At 40.9% G+C, this 15,921-nt stretch overlaps 1 long non-coding RNA gene across 1 annotated transcript; it reads left to right on the top strand.

The window, feature by feature from the left end:
- The first annotated feature begins 14,184 nt into the window (after positions 1-14,184).
- Positions 14,185-15,538, top strand: LOC110902552. Its single transcript, XR_002571206.2, has 3 exons — positions 14,185-14,375; positions 14,913-14,966; positions 15,326-15,538. It is a non-coding gene; the product is annotated as an uncharacterized LOC110902552 (long non-coding RNA).
- Positions 15,539-15,921: the final 383 nt, after the last annotated feature.

Raw genomic sequence — 15,921 nt, forward strand, 5'->3', positions numbered from 1 at the left:
ATGTGACCGTTGCGTCCTACACGTTTTGACGGAAGTTTGGATAAGATAAAACTAATTCGGTAGAAATTTCGTAAGAATAACCATAAGTAAAAGATTCCATTCCTTACCAAAAGAGTATACATCATTTGGCAAGCTGGAGAGAGCATCAACACATCTCTCCAGCTTGCTTCCTCACACATGGGATCTCACAGACTTATCTAACCCTATGTGCATGAGACCCTATATATAGGAAAGCTTCATGAGCATGAGCTCATGCGCACATATGTGATAAGCCTCGTACGCACGTATGACACATGCGTGCGTATGAGTTCTCATCCTTACAAAACAAACACTCAAACATAGACTATTCAACACATGCTCTATCAAGCATATTTGCACAGTGGCAAACACAAATAATATGCACCAACAGTTTCCCCCTTTGACGTCACTGTCGAATCTTGATCTTTCAAATATGAGAGCTGTGTTTGAATATTCTGCAACTTCAATCAAGTGCTGTGAATATCTTCAATTAATTCCCCCTTGATTGATGATTCGGGTTTGCATTATATCCAATATAATCCCCGTGAAATGAATCCACACTTCAGTTCTCTATTTGCACAATTCCTGACCTCCTCTGATTTGCCTAACTGCAATCTTCACGAATAATTACACATGGGATCTCACAAACTTATCTAACCCTATGCGCATGAGGCCCTATATATAGGCAAGCCTCATGAGCATGAGCTCATGCGCACGTATGTGATCAACCTCATACGCACGTATGATGTCACACCCCGATTTCCACGTGTATCACCGGTGGGCCCGGTGGGGGATTACCGTGACGTAGTTGGCAACAATATAGTCAAACCACACAATTATATAAATGCACAACGGAAGCTTAAAGATAAATATATACTTCAACCTCTGGTTGTAATATCAAATGTATTACAGAAGTCGAATGTATCCACGGCGGATCAAAATAATAAAATATTGTTCATTCAGATACGACATCAAGTTTGCGAGACTATTCGTGATGCTTAGGAAGCTAATACCAGCCAATTTCGTATAGTACCTGCACTTAATCTTTTTGGGGAAAATACGTCAGTTTACACTGGTAAATACATTCAACTGACACATTTGAAAATGTTTATTAAAAATTGATTTGAATGCACAAGGCACAAACTCTTTTATAACTTGGGAAAATTATAAAAATCTTGTGAACGTATTACATGTTCTTTTATGCGTTCAGTAGCCCGGATCGTGCCAGGTTAAAGATTAATAGACACACCACATTGCATAAAACCGTAGTATGGAAACCAACGGCTACGTCTTTTAATTAAATGTCGACAATATATACCGGGTGTACGCCTACACCGGGATGTCGAGGTCGTGGCCATTTCGTAAAATGATGCCAAGGATATCCGGGACAACGGTCATTAAACCCCCAAAGGCTTTTAAGAAACAAAACTGTTTAAATGAGCCAATCACATTACACAAATTAACCACCTCAGCGATGGAAGATATGATGCTCAATCAAGCGATATTATTATACCGTATCCCAAGCCCGTATAGGGGAAATAAGTTAAAAGTATTTACCTTTGCAAGTATATTCCTTAATTTGATTAAATCACCGATAGCTTTTACTGGGGCTCCTAATCTGGAACGAAGGTTTTAATTAACCTCTTAGAATCCTAACGGGTCTTATATTGGCCGTAGCCTAGACCGGTTGGTTCCGGAATATAAATATGGCTTAATCGCGTGAAAAGGCGAAAACCGAGAATGGAATGTGATTCTGCCCCAAACAAGTTCAGAGACTTGTTTTATATGGGTTCAAGGTTCACACTCTGGATTTTGGGGTCCAAATAATATAATTTGACCCGTATCGGCTAATTTATGAAAACTAGTTTCATAAGCCGAACCGTGCGCGCAATAGGCGAAACTGTTAACCATGGGAGTCTTACGTTTATTTCCTAAGTCAATATGCCTTAAAGAGGTTGTGGTATCAGTAGGATACCTACCGTGATGCCCGTAACGAGTTTAAGTTAATATTACGCCCCGTAGGGGTTTTCCGGTCATTTTAAAGACTTTTAAAGAGCTTTTCGAGTTCTACAGGAAATCTGAGTTTCCCGAACAGTTTATAAAGTCTAAAATACCTTATTTATTATTTAAAATCAGTAGCAACTGGAATCGGGTCAAAAGACCTTGTAGAACTCAAGTTTTGGCCGAAAAGGGCATATTCGGTATTTACCGAACCGTAGCCATAACCGCAGGTTATGAGCAAGGTAAAAATTATTAAAAATCTTTAAAATTCCAAAAATATTAATTTATAACAGTGGGTAAAAGTTTTGGTGACGAAATCTTGGTTTAGATGGGCGTTATGCTAATTGCGCCGTTTATTACAAAAGTTTACTTTAATTGCGCTATTTATCATAACTCTCATTCTAGACCTCGGATTGACGTGAAACTTTAAGGACATGCTTATAATTTAGTAAGCAAGGTTATGGTCCATCCACGTGTCCGAAACACTCGTTTTATTTTTAAAAGGCCGTTACAGTCAACTTTTAGGCGATTAACGGAAATGCGTAAAAGACTCGGACAAATCATGAACCGATCACAGAGGTCTATACCATCATGTAACCTGGTCCTAAGAGAGTCCTAAGGCATATCTATACCTCACTAAAACGGGTCAGAACTGAAGTCAAAGCAAAAGTCAAACTTTTGCGACATTCGGCTCCGAACCGGGTCAATATAGCAAATGGTCGATTCAAACGAGCGTAAACAAGTTTATATACTTAATATCATGTTTTATGAGTGTCAAAACAGGTTTCATAGCATATACATTACAGATTATGTATAAAACGGCAAAATAGCTTTCTGTTGACTTTTTAAGCGCACGTTTGACTCGACATTTGACATAGTTAGAGTGGTGATCAGAGGGAACCCTTTTTAGGGGTTTATTACCCACATAAATACCAACTCATAACTACTTTAGATCCGACGATTCACTGGACCATTTGTGAATTATCGCTATGGCAACCGTTAGTTACGACGGTTGGGTTTATAAGCTAAATCTATGGAAATACAAGACCACAATGGATGTGAACGACTTACAGAAGTTGTGTCTTGCTTAGAGAGCAGAGAAGAATGCTTGAGAGCCTTTGAAATGACCAGATGAGTGTGTTTTGAGTTGTGTGATAGTTATGAACATAAGAGGCCTATTTATAGTCAAAGACAAGCCCTTAGATCATTACACAACACTCTACAACTGATCATGGATGGATGGCATGTGTCCTAGAGGGTTATGGGTCGAGTAGGGGGCGCCCATGACTCTGGAGAACCCATACATTATTGCCTTGCCGCTTAAAAGAGCCAACAGCCATAATTCTGTCGTTGGGCATCGCTTACGGACCGTATGGCTTCGGCCTTGCGGTCCGTAAGCCATAGGCGGATCAAACATAATCATTCACTTCCTTACGGTCCGTAAGGCATACCGGTCCGTAAGGCATACCCTTTACGGTCCGTAAGGGGTTAAAAATAAATCTTTTTCAAATGATTATCAAATCTTTATAATTAATATCGAATCTTCGGTAATTAATAACCTGACCTTTCGGGTTTGAAGGGGTAACTTTGCGATATGGCCCTCGATTAATTACAATTGAGGACCTCGCGTTATTTACCCGTATCGTTAAGCCCCTGGTTAATTTATTTATTATTCAGAAGGCCTTAAATTTTATTATTGATGCTTTTAACCCTTCTCGTACGAATCTGATCATAACTTTCTCGTTTTAAAATGGAACTTCGCGGAATTTATACAGTATATTCTAGTGAGCGTATAATACTGTTACAAAGCCTTGGGAACGTTAAAGGGTCACTCAGAGGTATAATTAAACATGTTGACACAGTTAACCCCTGTGGTTTGTAATCTCTCACTTTCTTCCGCGTTTCACTTCCGTACGATCTATGATTTACTCGTTTGAAGGTACAAGCATTATTTAGGGTTACTATACAGTATATTTACCCTTGATTGACATTTATAACCCTCGAATTTATATACTTTCAAGGTTTGTCAATATTAGTCCTTTATTTAATATCAATGCCACGTGTAATCAAATGACACGTGTTAACACATTATTGGACACAAAAATTCGAGGTGTTACATCCTCACCCCCTTAAAATAAATCTCGACCCGAGATTTACTCAAATAAATAGGGGTACTTTTCTTTCATTGTGGCTTCGACTTCCCACGTATATTCGGGACCTTTACGAGCATCCCATTTGACTTTTACAATCGGTACGTGCTTTCTGCGAAGCTTTTTCACCTGTCGATCTTCAATCGACGACGGTTTCTCTACGAATTTTAAGCTCTCATCTATATGCACATCTGTGTGTGGGATCACCAATGATTCATCAGCGAAGCACTTCTTGAGATTGCAGATGTGGAACACATTGTGAATTCCATTGAGCTCTTCAGGCAAGTTCAGCTTATAGGCGACTGACCCGACACGTTCAATGACCTCAAAAGGTCCTATGTATCTCGGACTCAGTTTGCCTTTCTTGCCGAAACGCATCACCCCCTTCCAGGGTGATACTTTAAGCAACACTTTTTCACCCACTTCGAAGTGAAAATCCTTACGCTTTGGATCAGCGTAACTTTTCTGCCTATCTCTGGCAGCCTTGAGACGTTCCCGAATCTGGACAATCTTGTCCGTTGTCTGGAAAACAATCTCTGGTCCTGATAATTGGACCTCTCCTACTTCCGCCCAACAAACAGGCGATCTACATTTCCTACCGTATAATGCCTCGAAAGGCGCAGCCTTTATGCTGGTATGGTAGCTATTATTGTAGGAGAATTCGATTAGGGGTAGGTTCTTATCCCAGTTACCACCTAAATCAATTGCACACGCGCGTAGCATGTCTCCTAACGTTTGAATGGTACGCTCACTCTGACCGTCCGTCTGTGGATGGTAAGCCGTACTGAAGTTCAAACGCGTGCCCAAAGATTGCTGGAAACTCTTCCAGAAATGAGATGTGTATCTAGTATCCCTGTCGGAGATAATAGACACAGGTATGCCGTGTAAGGCTACAATCTTATCAACATACAGTTGGGCTAACATATCGGAGCTATACGTCTCCTTGATGGGTAAGAAATGAGCTGATTTAGTCAGCCTATCGACTATGACCCATATCGTGTCGTTTCCCTTCCTGGTTTTCGGTAACTTGGTAATAAAATCCATAGTTACACATTCCCACTTCCACTCGGGAAGCTCAGGCTGTTGTAGCAAGCCAGACGGCTTTTGGTGCTCGGCTTTGACTTGAGCACAAGTCAAGCACTTTGCTACATGGGCGGCCACAGACTTTTTCAAGCCTATCCACCAATAGTTTGCCTTTAAATCTTGATACATCTTGTCTGCACCAGGATGGACAGAATATTTGGAACTATGGGCTTCCTGGAGGATAATATCTCGTAGTCCTCCATAAATCGGAACCCATATACGTCCGTTCAGTCTAAGGATTCCATCCTTGCTAAGAGTCAACTGCTCCTCAGTTACTCCTAACTTTTCATTAGGATAATTAGCTTCCAACACAGCCTCTCGCTGTGCAGCTAATATCCTTTCAATTAAATTGTTCTTGACCTCAATGCTCTTGGCATTGATTCGAATAGGTTTTACCCTTTCTTTTCTGCTCAGGGCATCAGCGACTACATTCGCCTTGCCGGGATGGTACCTGATCTCGCAATCATAGTCATTCAAGGTTTCCATCCAACGGCGCTGCCTCATGTTCAACTCCTTCTGGTTGAACAGGTGCTGGAGGCTTTTGTGATCAGAATAAATCATAAATTTAATACCATAAAGGTAATGCCTCCACAATTTCAGTGCAAATACAACGACACCCAACTCCAAGTCATGGGTGGTGTAATTCTTTTCGTGCACCTTTAGTTGTCTTGAAGCATAGGCAATCACCTTGCCCTTCTGCATAAGCACACACCCCATGCCTGTGTGTGATGCATCGCAGTAAACTACGAATTCATCTGTACCTTCAGGTAGTGTCAACACAGGTGCGTTGCTTAGCTTCTGCTTCAGAACTTCGAAGGACTCTTGCTGCTTTGGGCCCCAAATAAATTTTTCTTTCTTCTTGGTTAAGGAAGTCAGGGGCGCGGCAATCCTTGAAAAATTCTCAATAAATCTCCTGTAGTATCCTGCTAATCCCAGGAAACTACGAATTTCGGTAGGCGTCTTTGGCTCTTGCCAGTTCATGACTGCCTCTACCTTAGCGGGATCCACTTGGATACCATGCTCACTTACAACGTGACCTAAAAACTGAACCTCTCGTAGCCAGAATTCACATTTCGAGAATTTGGCGTAGAGTTTCTCACGCTGTAGTAATTCGAGAATGCAACGGAGGTGCTTCTCGTGGTCAGCTTGGCTTTTGGAATATATAAGAATATCGTCGATGAAGACTATGACAAATTTGTCCAAGTACGGCTTGCAGACGCGATTCATGAGATCCATGAACGCAGCCGGTGCATTCGTGAGCCCAAAAGGCATCACTAGGAACTCATAATGACCGTAGCGAGTCCTAAATGCTGTCTTATGCACATCTTCATCTCTGACCTTTAGCTGATGATAGCCCGACCTTAAGTCGATCTTCGAAAAGTAGCTCGCTCCTTGCAGTTGATCGAACAGATCGTCGATCCTTGGCAAAGGATATCTATTCTTTATGGTAACTTTGTTTAGCTCTCGGTAATCGATGCACAAACGCATCGATCCGTCCTTCTTCTTTACAAACAGGACAGGTGCTCCCTAGGGAGACGAACTAGGTCTGATAAAACCTTTTGCCAATAGTTCATCCAACTGGGTCCTTAATTCCTTCATCTCTGTCGGAGCTAGCCTGTAGGGCGCTCTAGCTATAGGAGCTGCTCCAGGAATGATATCTATTCTGAATTCCACTTGTCTATCTGCTGGTAAACCAGGTAGTTCTTCGGAGAAAACCTCAGGATATTCAGAAATGACAGGAAGATCCTCTATCTTCGGCTTAGGCTCTTCAATTATCACCTGAGCCATGTAAATGACACAGCCTCTGTTCAAACATCTAGAAGCTTTGAGCATAGATGCGTCCTTGGGTAATCCATACTGCGTGTCTCCTCGAATGGTGAGCGATTCACCACCCGGAGTCTTTAGCACTATAAGCCTTTTGTTGCAAACGATTTGGGCCTGATTACGGGATAACCAGTCCATGCCTAGAACAATGTCGAAACCCGCTAGTTTGAAAGGAAGTAGAGATAGAGGAAAAGAATGGTTCTTAATGGACATTTCACATCCCTCTAGAACAGTGGAGACGGTTTCTATCGTGCCGTCTGCTAACTCTACCTCGTATTTTACGTCTAGGGTCTTGATAGGCATATTCAATAGTTCGCAAAAATTTTGGTCTACAAAGGATTTATCAGCGCCTGAATCGAAAAGTACTCTTGCAAATATATTATTTACGAGAAAAGTACCTGTAAGTACGTTGTCGTTCAGCACAGCCTCCTTTGCATCCATACGGAAGACTCTCGCATTTGTCTTCTTGTTCTCTTCTGGTTTCCTGGCATTCTTAGGGCAGTTACTCTTGATATGCCCCTTTTCATTGCAACCATAGCATGTTGCATCCTTGATCTTTTTACAGTCCACTGTCTTATGGTCCTTGGACTTGCATAGTCCACAGGCAAAAGACTTTGGCTGGGACTGTGAATTTGACCCAAACCTACATTTCCCAGAGTGGGGTTTCTTGCAGATTTTGCAATTGGGTCTTTCACCAGTTTGCCCATCTTTCTTCGTCTCCGACCCTCTTTTGCCATCACCGTTTCCACGGTGCTTCTTTCCTGACCTTCGTGAGGTATCATCCTCACGTTTCCTCTTCTCAGCCTCCTTGCTCCTTAGCGTCCTCAGACGAACAGCATCTAAAGTGAGAGACAAGGAGAGGTCAGTTACTGACCTGAAGGTCGTCGGCCGAGAGGCCTTTACACTCGCCTTTATCGCAGGCTCTAAGCCCCCAATGAAACGGGCGATTCGTCTGGACTCTGGTGTCACAAGGTACGGGACCAGGCGAGACATCGTATTGAAGCTCGTCAAATAGGCCTGGCAGTCCAGGTTTGTCATTACCAGTGACACAAAGTCAGACTCGATCTTCTCTACCTCATGCTGAGGACAGTAGTTTTCCTTAATGAGAGCAATAAATTCCTCCCATGTCATCTTGTACAGAGCAGACTTACCGGATGCCTGTACCAACGCTCTCCACCATGCTAGGGCCTCGCCCTTAAATGATTGTGACACAAATTTCACCACATCCTTCTCCGCACACCCACTGATGTCCACAATAGTGTCCATCTCATCCAGCCAGGTGATATAATCCACAGCACCCTTCTCCCCTGTGAATTCCCGGGGCTTACAAGACACGAAGTACTTGTAGGTGCAACCCTTGGCACCGGACGCATCAGTATATTCTCGTTCACGACGAATACTATTCTCAGCGGACGAGTGGTTATCATCATCTTTCTTGGGTTTGGAGAGTGGTTTGGATTGTGACTTTGGTTTGGAGGGTGGTTTTGATACGGTTCTGCCTTGGGACTCAGTATATTGACGATCCAGAGCTGCCTGAACAGCGTTGTCAATCAGAGCCTTTAACTGTGCGCCTGTCAGATGCACTGGCGCATTGTCGTAGTCATCTTCATTTGTATGGCTATTCTCTCCATTGGGATCCGCCATTGTAACTTGAATCTGTTACAGAAGATAACAAAATTTTATTTAGGAGCTTATTATGGAATTGTCTTTTATGACAATTCGTTAACCATGGTAACAGAGACCATATTTGGTTAACTTATTACTCACTTAGTTTTAGGATTTGAATACATCCTATTTTAGCTATAACAATAGTATTGGCGGCATAAAGCCTAATCACGAGGATGTTTTATAATATTAGCCGAGATTTCAGAGAATCAAAGGCATAGAGATTTGAACCGTAGTTCTTTTATCTCTTTCTGACAGGGAGTCATAGACCACCGCTGTCCTTTGTCGTTATAAGACAATTATTACGGCCCATAGGCACTACACCTCTAATGGATGTTTTTAAAAAGGTTGGCCCGTAGGCATTACATCTCTAATGGATGTTTTAACAAAATAGGCCCGTAGGCACTACATCTCAAATGGATGTTTTAAATAAGGTTGGCCCGTAGGCACTACATCACTAATGGATGTTTTTAAATAAGGTTGGCCCGTAGGCACTACATCACTAATGGATGTTTTTAATAATTTGATCACCTTCATTGATGATCTTTGCCCATGACTTATAAATCATTTAGTTGGGTCTTTATAATCCCTTAAAGGATCATTGTATAAGAATGACGTGTGTGATTTTAATGAATCACATCTGCCATGAATGTCAACATGCTTGCAGAGGTTAACAGGGAATCTGAATCTTTTAATTCGGTCTTACCATCTTGGCCGGATCTTAAAAGACACCAGGCTAGGTTTCACTCGTAAGATTCTTTATTTAGGCAGATCAATTTAAAAGGAATGGCTTTGATTTATTTCCTGCATATTAAAACAAAATTCATAACATACATTCAATAAACTCAAATACAATCACACATTGCCCTAAATGGGTCTTTCAAATAGTACATACCTCCATAGAGGTTAAAAATAAGTGACAAGTCCACGCAGGGACTAACATAAAATAAGTGTCCATGCAAAGACTAAAAGATAAGCCCTCGTAGGGACTGAAATATGATAAGTGTCCACGCAGGGACTTATTTCAAAGTAGAAATTACATTAGTACAACTGTTTAAGGGCTAGTGGTCACGTTTCTTCTTCTTGCCCTTTAGTAGGTTCGCCAAGCCTTTGAGAAATCCTCGGTGGCTCTTCTTCTCTTCCTCGAACTCTCTCTCCACACGATCTAGTCGATGGAGTATCTCTTCCTGTTCGGGAGGAGAGAAACGTGGTTGTGGCGCTTGTTGCGGAACTGGAGGTCTGGGAGGTATTGGATACCCATGAGCTGAGTAGTCCGGTGCTCCCATGTTCCCATGAGCTCCGTCAGGGTAGCGTGCATTATATCTAGCCGACACCACATATGGGTCGCGCTCATAATTGTAGTTGTAATGTGCTTGCGACGGTTCGAACGGGTTGTAAGCCGTTGGACCCGTGTAAGCAGGTATGGGTTGGTCGTACCCAAATGGTGGCGAATTTGGTGCAGCTGGTGCGGAGTTCGCCTCCTGTATAGGACTTGAAGGTCCTTCTTCTTGTAGTGGCGGATAGTGGCTACTACTAGAGTGTCGAGGGGTGCTGAAGTGGATACCCCCTCCTCCTCGTGTGGACATACGAGCATTTGTCCTCCTACGCCTTGGCGGATCAGGCATTACTGGTTGCGCCGGTGGCGGAGGTGGTGGCGTAACTGCCACAAAGCATGAATCCTCAGAGGGATCCTGTGGATGTCGCGGTTGTTGTGATGTCTGTTGAGGTGGTGTGTAGTACCACTCATGTCGGTCGAACAACGCTTGGAAACTATCTGGTCCCTGATAGGGTGTGCCATGGAAGGATGACCCATCAGAGACTTCTATCGGATGCGTGGGCGTACCACGAGCAGGTTTTGTCGGATCAGTATCTTCGTCCATATGATCCTCGGAGAAGTGATCTTGTGGCCCTAATGGAACAAAGCCTGAAGGTTCCTGTATGTAGTCAGCTGGATTAAACTGACCTATGAAGTATGGAGTAGGGTCGTCGAAATTTCGGTGCGATACCGAACGTTGTAGAGGTATGAATGAAGGTTGCGGGTTGTTGGGATCATTCTCTGAATTTGGCCCGAATGAGTGCCGGTATGATGGCGTCGAGCTGTGCGAGGTGGAATGCCTCGCAGGTTCGTAAAGGTCTATTCGCCTCTGTAGTTCTTCACTCCTTGTAGTCGAAGGAGCTCGCGTACCAGAAGGTCCGGCTTCGTGATCGTGATGAGTAACGATCTCTCCTCTGCCTCTTCTTCCCCTTCCTCTTCCTCGGAATATCACTGGCGGCATGTTTCCTGCTTTATAAAACTTTAAATACCAATAATAAAAGAAAAAGACAAAATTGGAACAACAATTCGAATTTGTCCTAAGTTCTTGTCTAGACTCAAGTATGTGCAATTGTGTCACTGAGATTAAACACAATGCCTAACGTGTTTAATTCACTCAATGTTGGCTCTGATACCAACCTGTCACACCCCGATTTCCACGTGTATCACCGGTGGGCCCGGTGGGGGATTACCGTGACGTAGTTGGCAACAATATAGTCAAACCACACAATTATATAAATGCACAGCGGAAGCTTAAAGATAAATATATACTTCAACCTCTGGTTGTAATATCAAATGTATTACAGAAGTCGAATGTATCCACAGCGGATCAAAATAATAAAATATTGTTCATTCAGATACGGCATCAAGTTTGCGAGACTATTCGTGATGCTTAGGAAGCTAATACCAGCCAATTTCGTATAGTACCTGCACTTAATCTTTTTGGGGAAAATACGTCAGTTTACACTGGTAAATACATTCAACTGACACATTTGAAAATGTTTATTAAAAATTGATTTGAATGCACAAGGCACAAACTCTTTTATAACTTGGGAAAATTATAAAAATCTTGTGAACGTATTACATGTTCTTTTATGCGTTCAGTAGCCCGGATCGTGCCGGGTTAAAGATTAATAGACACACCACATTGCGTAAAACCGTAGTATGGAAACCAACGGCTACGTCTTTTAATTAAATGTCGACAATATATACCGGGTGTACGCCTACACCGGGATGTCGAGATCGTGGCCATTTCGTAAAATGATGCCAAGGATTTCCGGGACAACGGTCATTAACCCCCCAAAGGCTTTTAAGAAACAAAACTGTTTAAATGAGCCAATCACATTACACAAATTAACCACCTCAGCGATGGAAGATATGATGCTCAATCAAGCGGTATTATTATACCGTATCCCAAGCCCGTATAGGGGAAATAAGTTAAAAGTATTTACCTTTACAAGTATATTCCTTAATTTGATTAAATCACCGATAGCTTTTACTGGGGCTCCTAATCTGGAACGAAGGTTTTAATTAACCTCTTAAAATCCTAACGGGTCTTATATTGGCCGTAGCCTAGACCAGTTGGTTCCGGAATATAAATATGGCTTAATCGCGTGAAAAGGCGAAAACCGAGAATGGAATGTGATTCTGCCCCAAAAAAGTTCAGAGACTTGTTTTATATGGGTTCAAGGTTCACACTCTGGATTTTGGGGTCCAAATAATATAATTTGACCCGTATCGGCTAATTTATGAAATCTAGTTTCATAAGCCGAACCGTGCGCGCAATAGGCGAAACGGTTAACCATGGGAGTCTTACGTTTATTTCCTAAGTCAATATGCCTTAAAGAGGTTGTGGTATCAGTAGGATACCTACCGTGATGCCCGTAACGAGTTTAAGTTAATATTACGCCCCGTAGGGGTTTTCCGGTCATTTTAAAGACTTTTAAAGAGCTTTTCGAGTTCTACAGGAAATCTGAGTTTCCCGAACAGTTTATAAAGTCTAAAATACCTTATTTATTATTTAAAATCAGTAGCAACTGGAATCGGGTCAAAAGACCTTGTAGAACTCAAGTTTTGGCCGAAAAGGGCATATTCGGTATTTACCGAACCGTAGCCATAACCGCAGGTTATGAGCAAGTAAAAATTATTAAAAATCTTTAAAATTCCAAAAATATTAATTTATAACAGTGGGTAAAAGTTTTGGTGACGAAATCTTGGTTTAGATGGGCGTTATGCTAATTGCGCCGTTTATTACAAAAGTTTACTTTAATTGCGCTATTTATCATAACCCTCATTCTAGACCTCGGATTGACGTGAAACTTTAAGGACATGCTTATAATTTAGTAAGCAAGGTTATGGTCCGTCCACGTGTCCGAAACACTCGTTTTATTTTTAAAAGGCCGTTACGGTCAACTTTTAGGCGATTAACGGAAATGCGTAAAAGACTCGGACAAATCATGAACCGATCACAGAGGTCTATACCATCATGTAACCTGGTCCTAAGAGAGTCCTAAAGCATATCTATACCTCACTAAAACGGGTCAGAACTGAAGTCAAAGCAAAAGTCAAACTTTTGCGACATTCGGCTCCGAACCGGGTCAATATAGCAAATGGTCGATTCAAACGAGCGTAAACAAGTTTATATACTTAATATCATGTTTTATGAGTGTCAAAACAGGTTTCATAGCATATACATTACAGATTATGTATAAAACGGCAAAATAGCTTTCTGTTGACTTTTTAAGCGCACGTTTGACTCGACATTTGACATAGTTAGAGTGGTGATCAGAGGGAACCCTTTTTAGGGGTTTATTACCCACATAAATACCAACTCATAACTACTTTAGATCCGACGATTCACTGGACCATTTGTGAATTATCGCTATGACAACCGTTAGTTACGACGGTTGGGTTTATAAGCTAAATCTATGGAAATACAAGACCACAATGGATGTGAACGACTTACAGAAGTTGTGTCTTGCTTAGAGAGCAGAGAAGAATGCTTGAGAGCCTTTGAAATGACCAGATGAGTGTGTTTTGAGTTGTGTGATAGTTATGAACATAAGAGGCCTATTTATAGTCAAAGACAAGCCCTTAGATCATTACACAACACTCTACAACTGATCACGGATGGATGGCATGTGTCCTAGAGGGTTATGGGTCGAGTAGGGGGCGCCCATGACTCTGGAGAACCCATACATTATTGCCTTGCCGCTTAAAAGAGCCAACAGCCATAATTCTGTCGTTGGGCATCGCTTACGGACCGTATGGCTTCGGCCTTGCGGTCCGTAAGCCATAGGCGGATCAAACATAATCATTCACTTCCTTACGGTCCGTAAGGCATACCCTTTACGGTCCGTAAGGGGTTAAAAATAAATCTTTTTCAAATGATTATCAAATCTTTTGTAACATCCCATAATTTATAAGGTTAGATACTTTAATATTTAAAAGTTTATGATTAGTTATGATTATTTGGTAAATAACCTAAAGGAAGTTTACTAAAAAGGTGAATGGGTATTAATGAACAATAAACCAATAAGGAGGGTAAAGAATGTAAAACTTTATAAAAATTATGGAATGGATTATAAGGGTTCATAAACCAAACTTGAGGGATTGTTTGTGTAACATTTATTAAAATGTGAAATAAGAAAAATCAAAACCCAGTATTTGGGTGGGGTTGTGGATCGCGACCAGGGAAGAAGAAAGGGGAGAAACCCTACTTCATCAAAGAACTTCAAATTTCAGCAAATTAGTAGTGATTCTTGGCACAATTTGAATGCATGTGTTTAAATACTCAATAATCCAAGTGTCTTGAACTTAAGGTGAGCTAGAATTTTATGTTATTATGCATTTTGATGAAGTGAGATTTACCAATCCGTGAATTAGTATGAAATTGAGTTTATATATGAGTTAGAATCATTAGTTAGAAGGTGTATTATGCTTGAATGTGATTTGCTAAAGATTTTGGGGAAAAACCCACTTGTTATAGTAGAATGATGATTTTGTGATTTGAAATAAGTAGAGTAATTTCTATGAATAAATGTATGTATACTAGAACATTCATAGATTATTATGTGTAGGATGGATGATTTGTGCAAGAATGGTTGATTGTGTAGTTGTGATGTATTCTAGTGAATATATGCATAAGATACATGTACATAAGGCTTGATAAGTAGTACGCATGTTAGGTGTTTGATGAAATGCCTCAATGATAATCTAAGTAGCCTAGAATAATTATTGTGAATGGAATTGTGTGAGGAAATTAATGTGTTGTCGAATGTTATATGAGTAGCGCCGATACTTGAAAGTGTGGTTATGAATGTAAAGGCTATGATCTAAATAAGAATGATTATGTGTAGGAACGAAAGAAGAAGGAGTTAGTTCGGGATCACAAACAAAGTCACAAGATCGAGGTAAGTTCGTTACTTACATGTTTATTTATGAGTTTAATCAATCGCCTTCTTTAAAGATTTGATATACTAATTATAGTGTTTGTTTCAATTAATAATGTGAAAGTAGGAATCCGTATCGGTCCATAGTAATTGGGTCGGTTCGGGTTCGAATGAGAAGGAATTTAATGGAAGTTCTATCCTTGATCCGTGCTCAACGGATTATTGGAAGCGAATGAGAAAGAGTTGTGTTAATTGACTAGAATGAAATGGCATGGATTAAGATCAATTGGTAACTTATCATGTAAATCCAAGAATGTGTATTGTGATAGGATGAAAACGTTATGTGTACCATACTAATTTATTTTGTTGAATGGTTGTAGGTAAAGCACCCGTATGATTGTCATTGCGCCGCTCGGATACGAACACACCTTGATCACTCGTGATGCGCTTCCGCAACCTTTGTAGTAACCTTGTTAGTTTAAGGCTTTTGTCAAAGATAGTAGTGTTGAAGTTTATGTTTTAAATAGATGTTTGTGAATACTTATGTACTTAAACTTGATGTTTGAAACGGTAGTCTAAATGTTTTGGTCTTACGTATGGTTTCCTAAAGGTGTCGTTATTTGACTATTATGGTATATTGAAAACAGGGAGGTTGTTCAAATTGCGAACGGGTCATGCCCAAATTTTAAATTTTTAGGTGATTAAATTATGTGTCGTTTTTCTAACTTTCAAGTACCAAATTAGAGGGTGTTACATCTTTATAATTAATATCGAATCTTCGGTAATTAATAACCTGACCTTTCGGGTTTGAAGGGGTAACTTTGCGATATGGCCCTCGATTAATTACAATTGAGGACCTCGCGTTATTTACCCGTATCGTTAAGCCCCTGGTTAATTTATTTATTATTCAAAAGGCCTTAAATTTTATTATTGATGCTTTTAACCCTTCTCGTACGAATCTGATCATAACTTTCTC

Source organism: Helianthus annuus, chromosome 11 (assembly GCF_002127325.2).
Source record: "Helianthus annuus cultivar XRQ/B chromosome 11, HanXRQr2.0-SUNRISE, whole genome shotgun sequence".
NCBI classification, from domain to species: domain Eukaryota; kingdom Viridiplantae; phylum Streptophyta; class Magnoliopsida; order Asterales; family Asteraceae; genus Helianthus; species Helianthus annuus.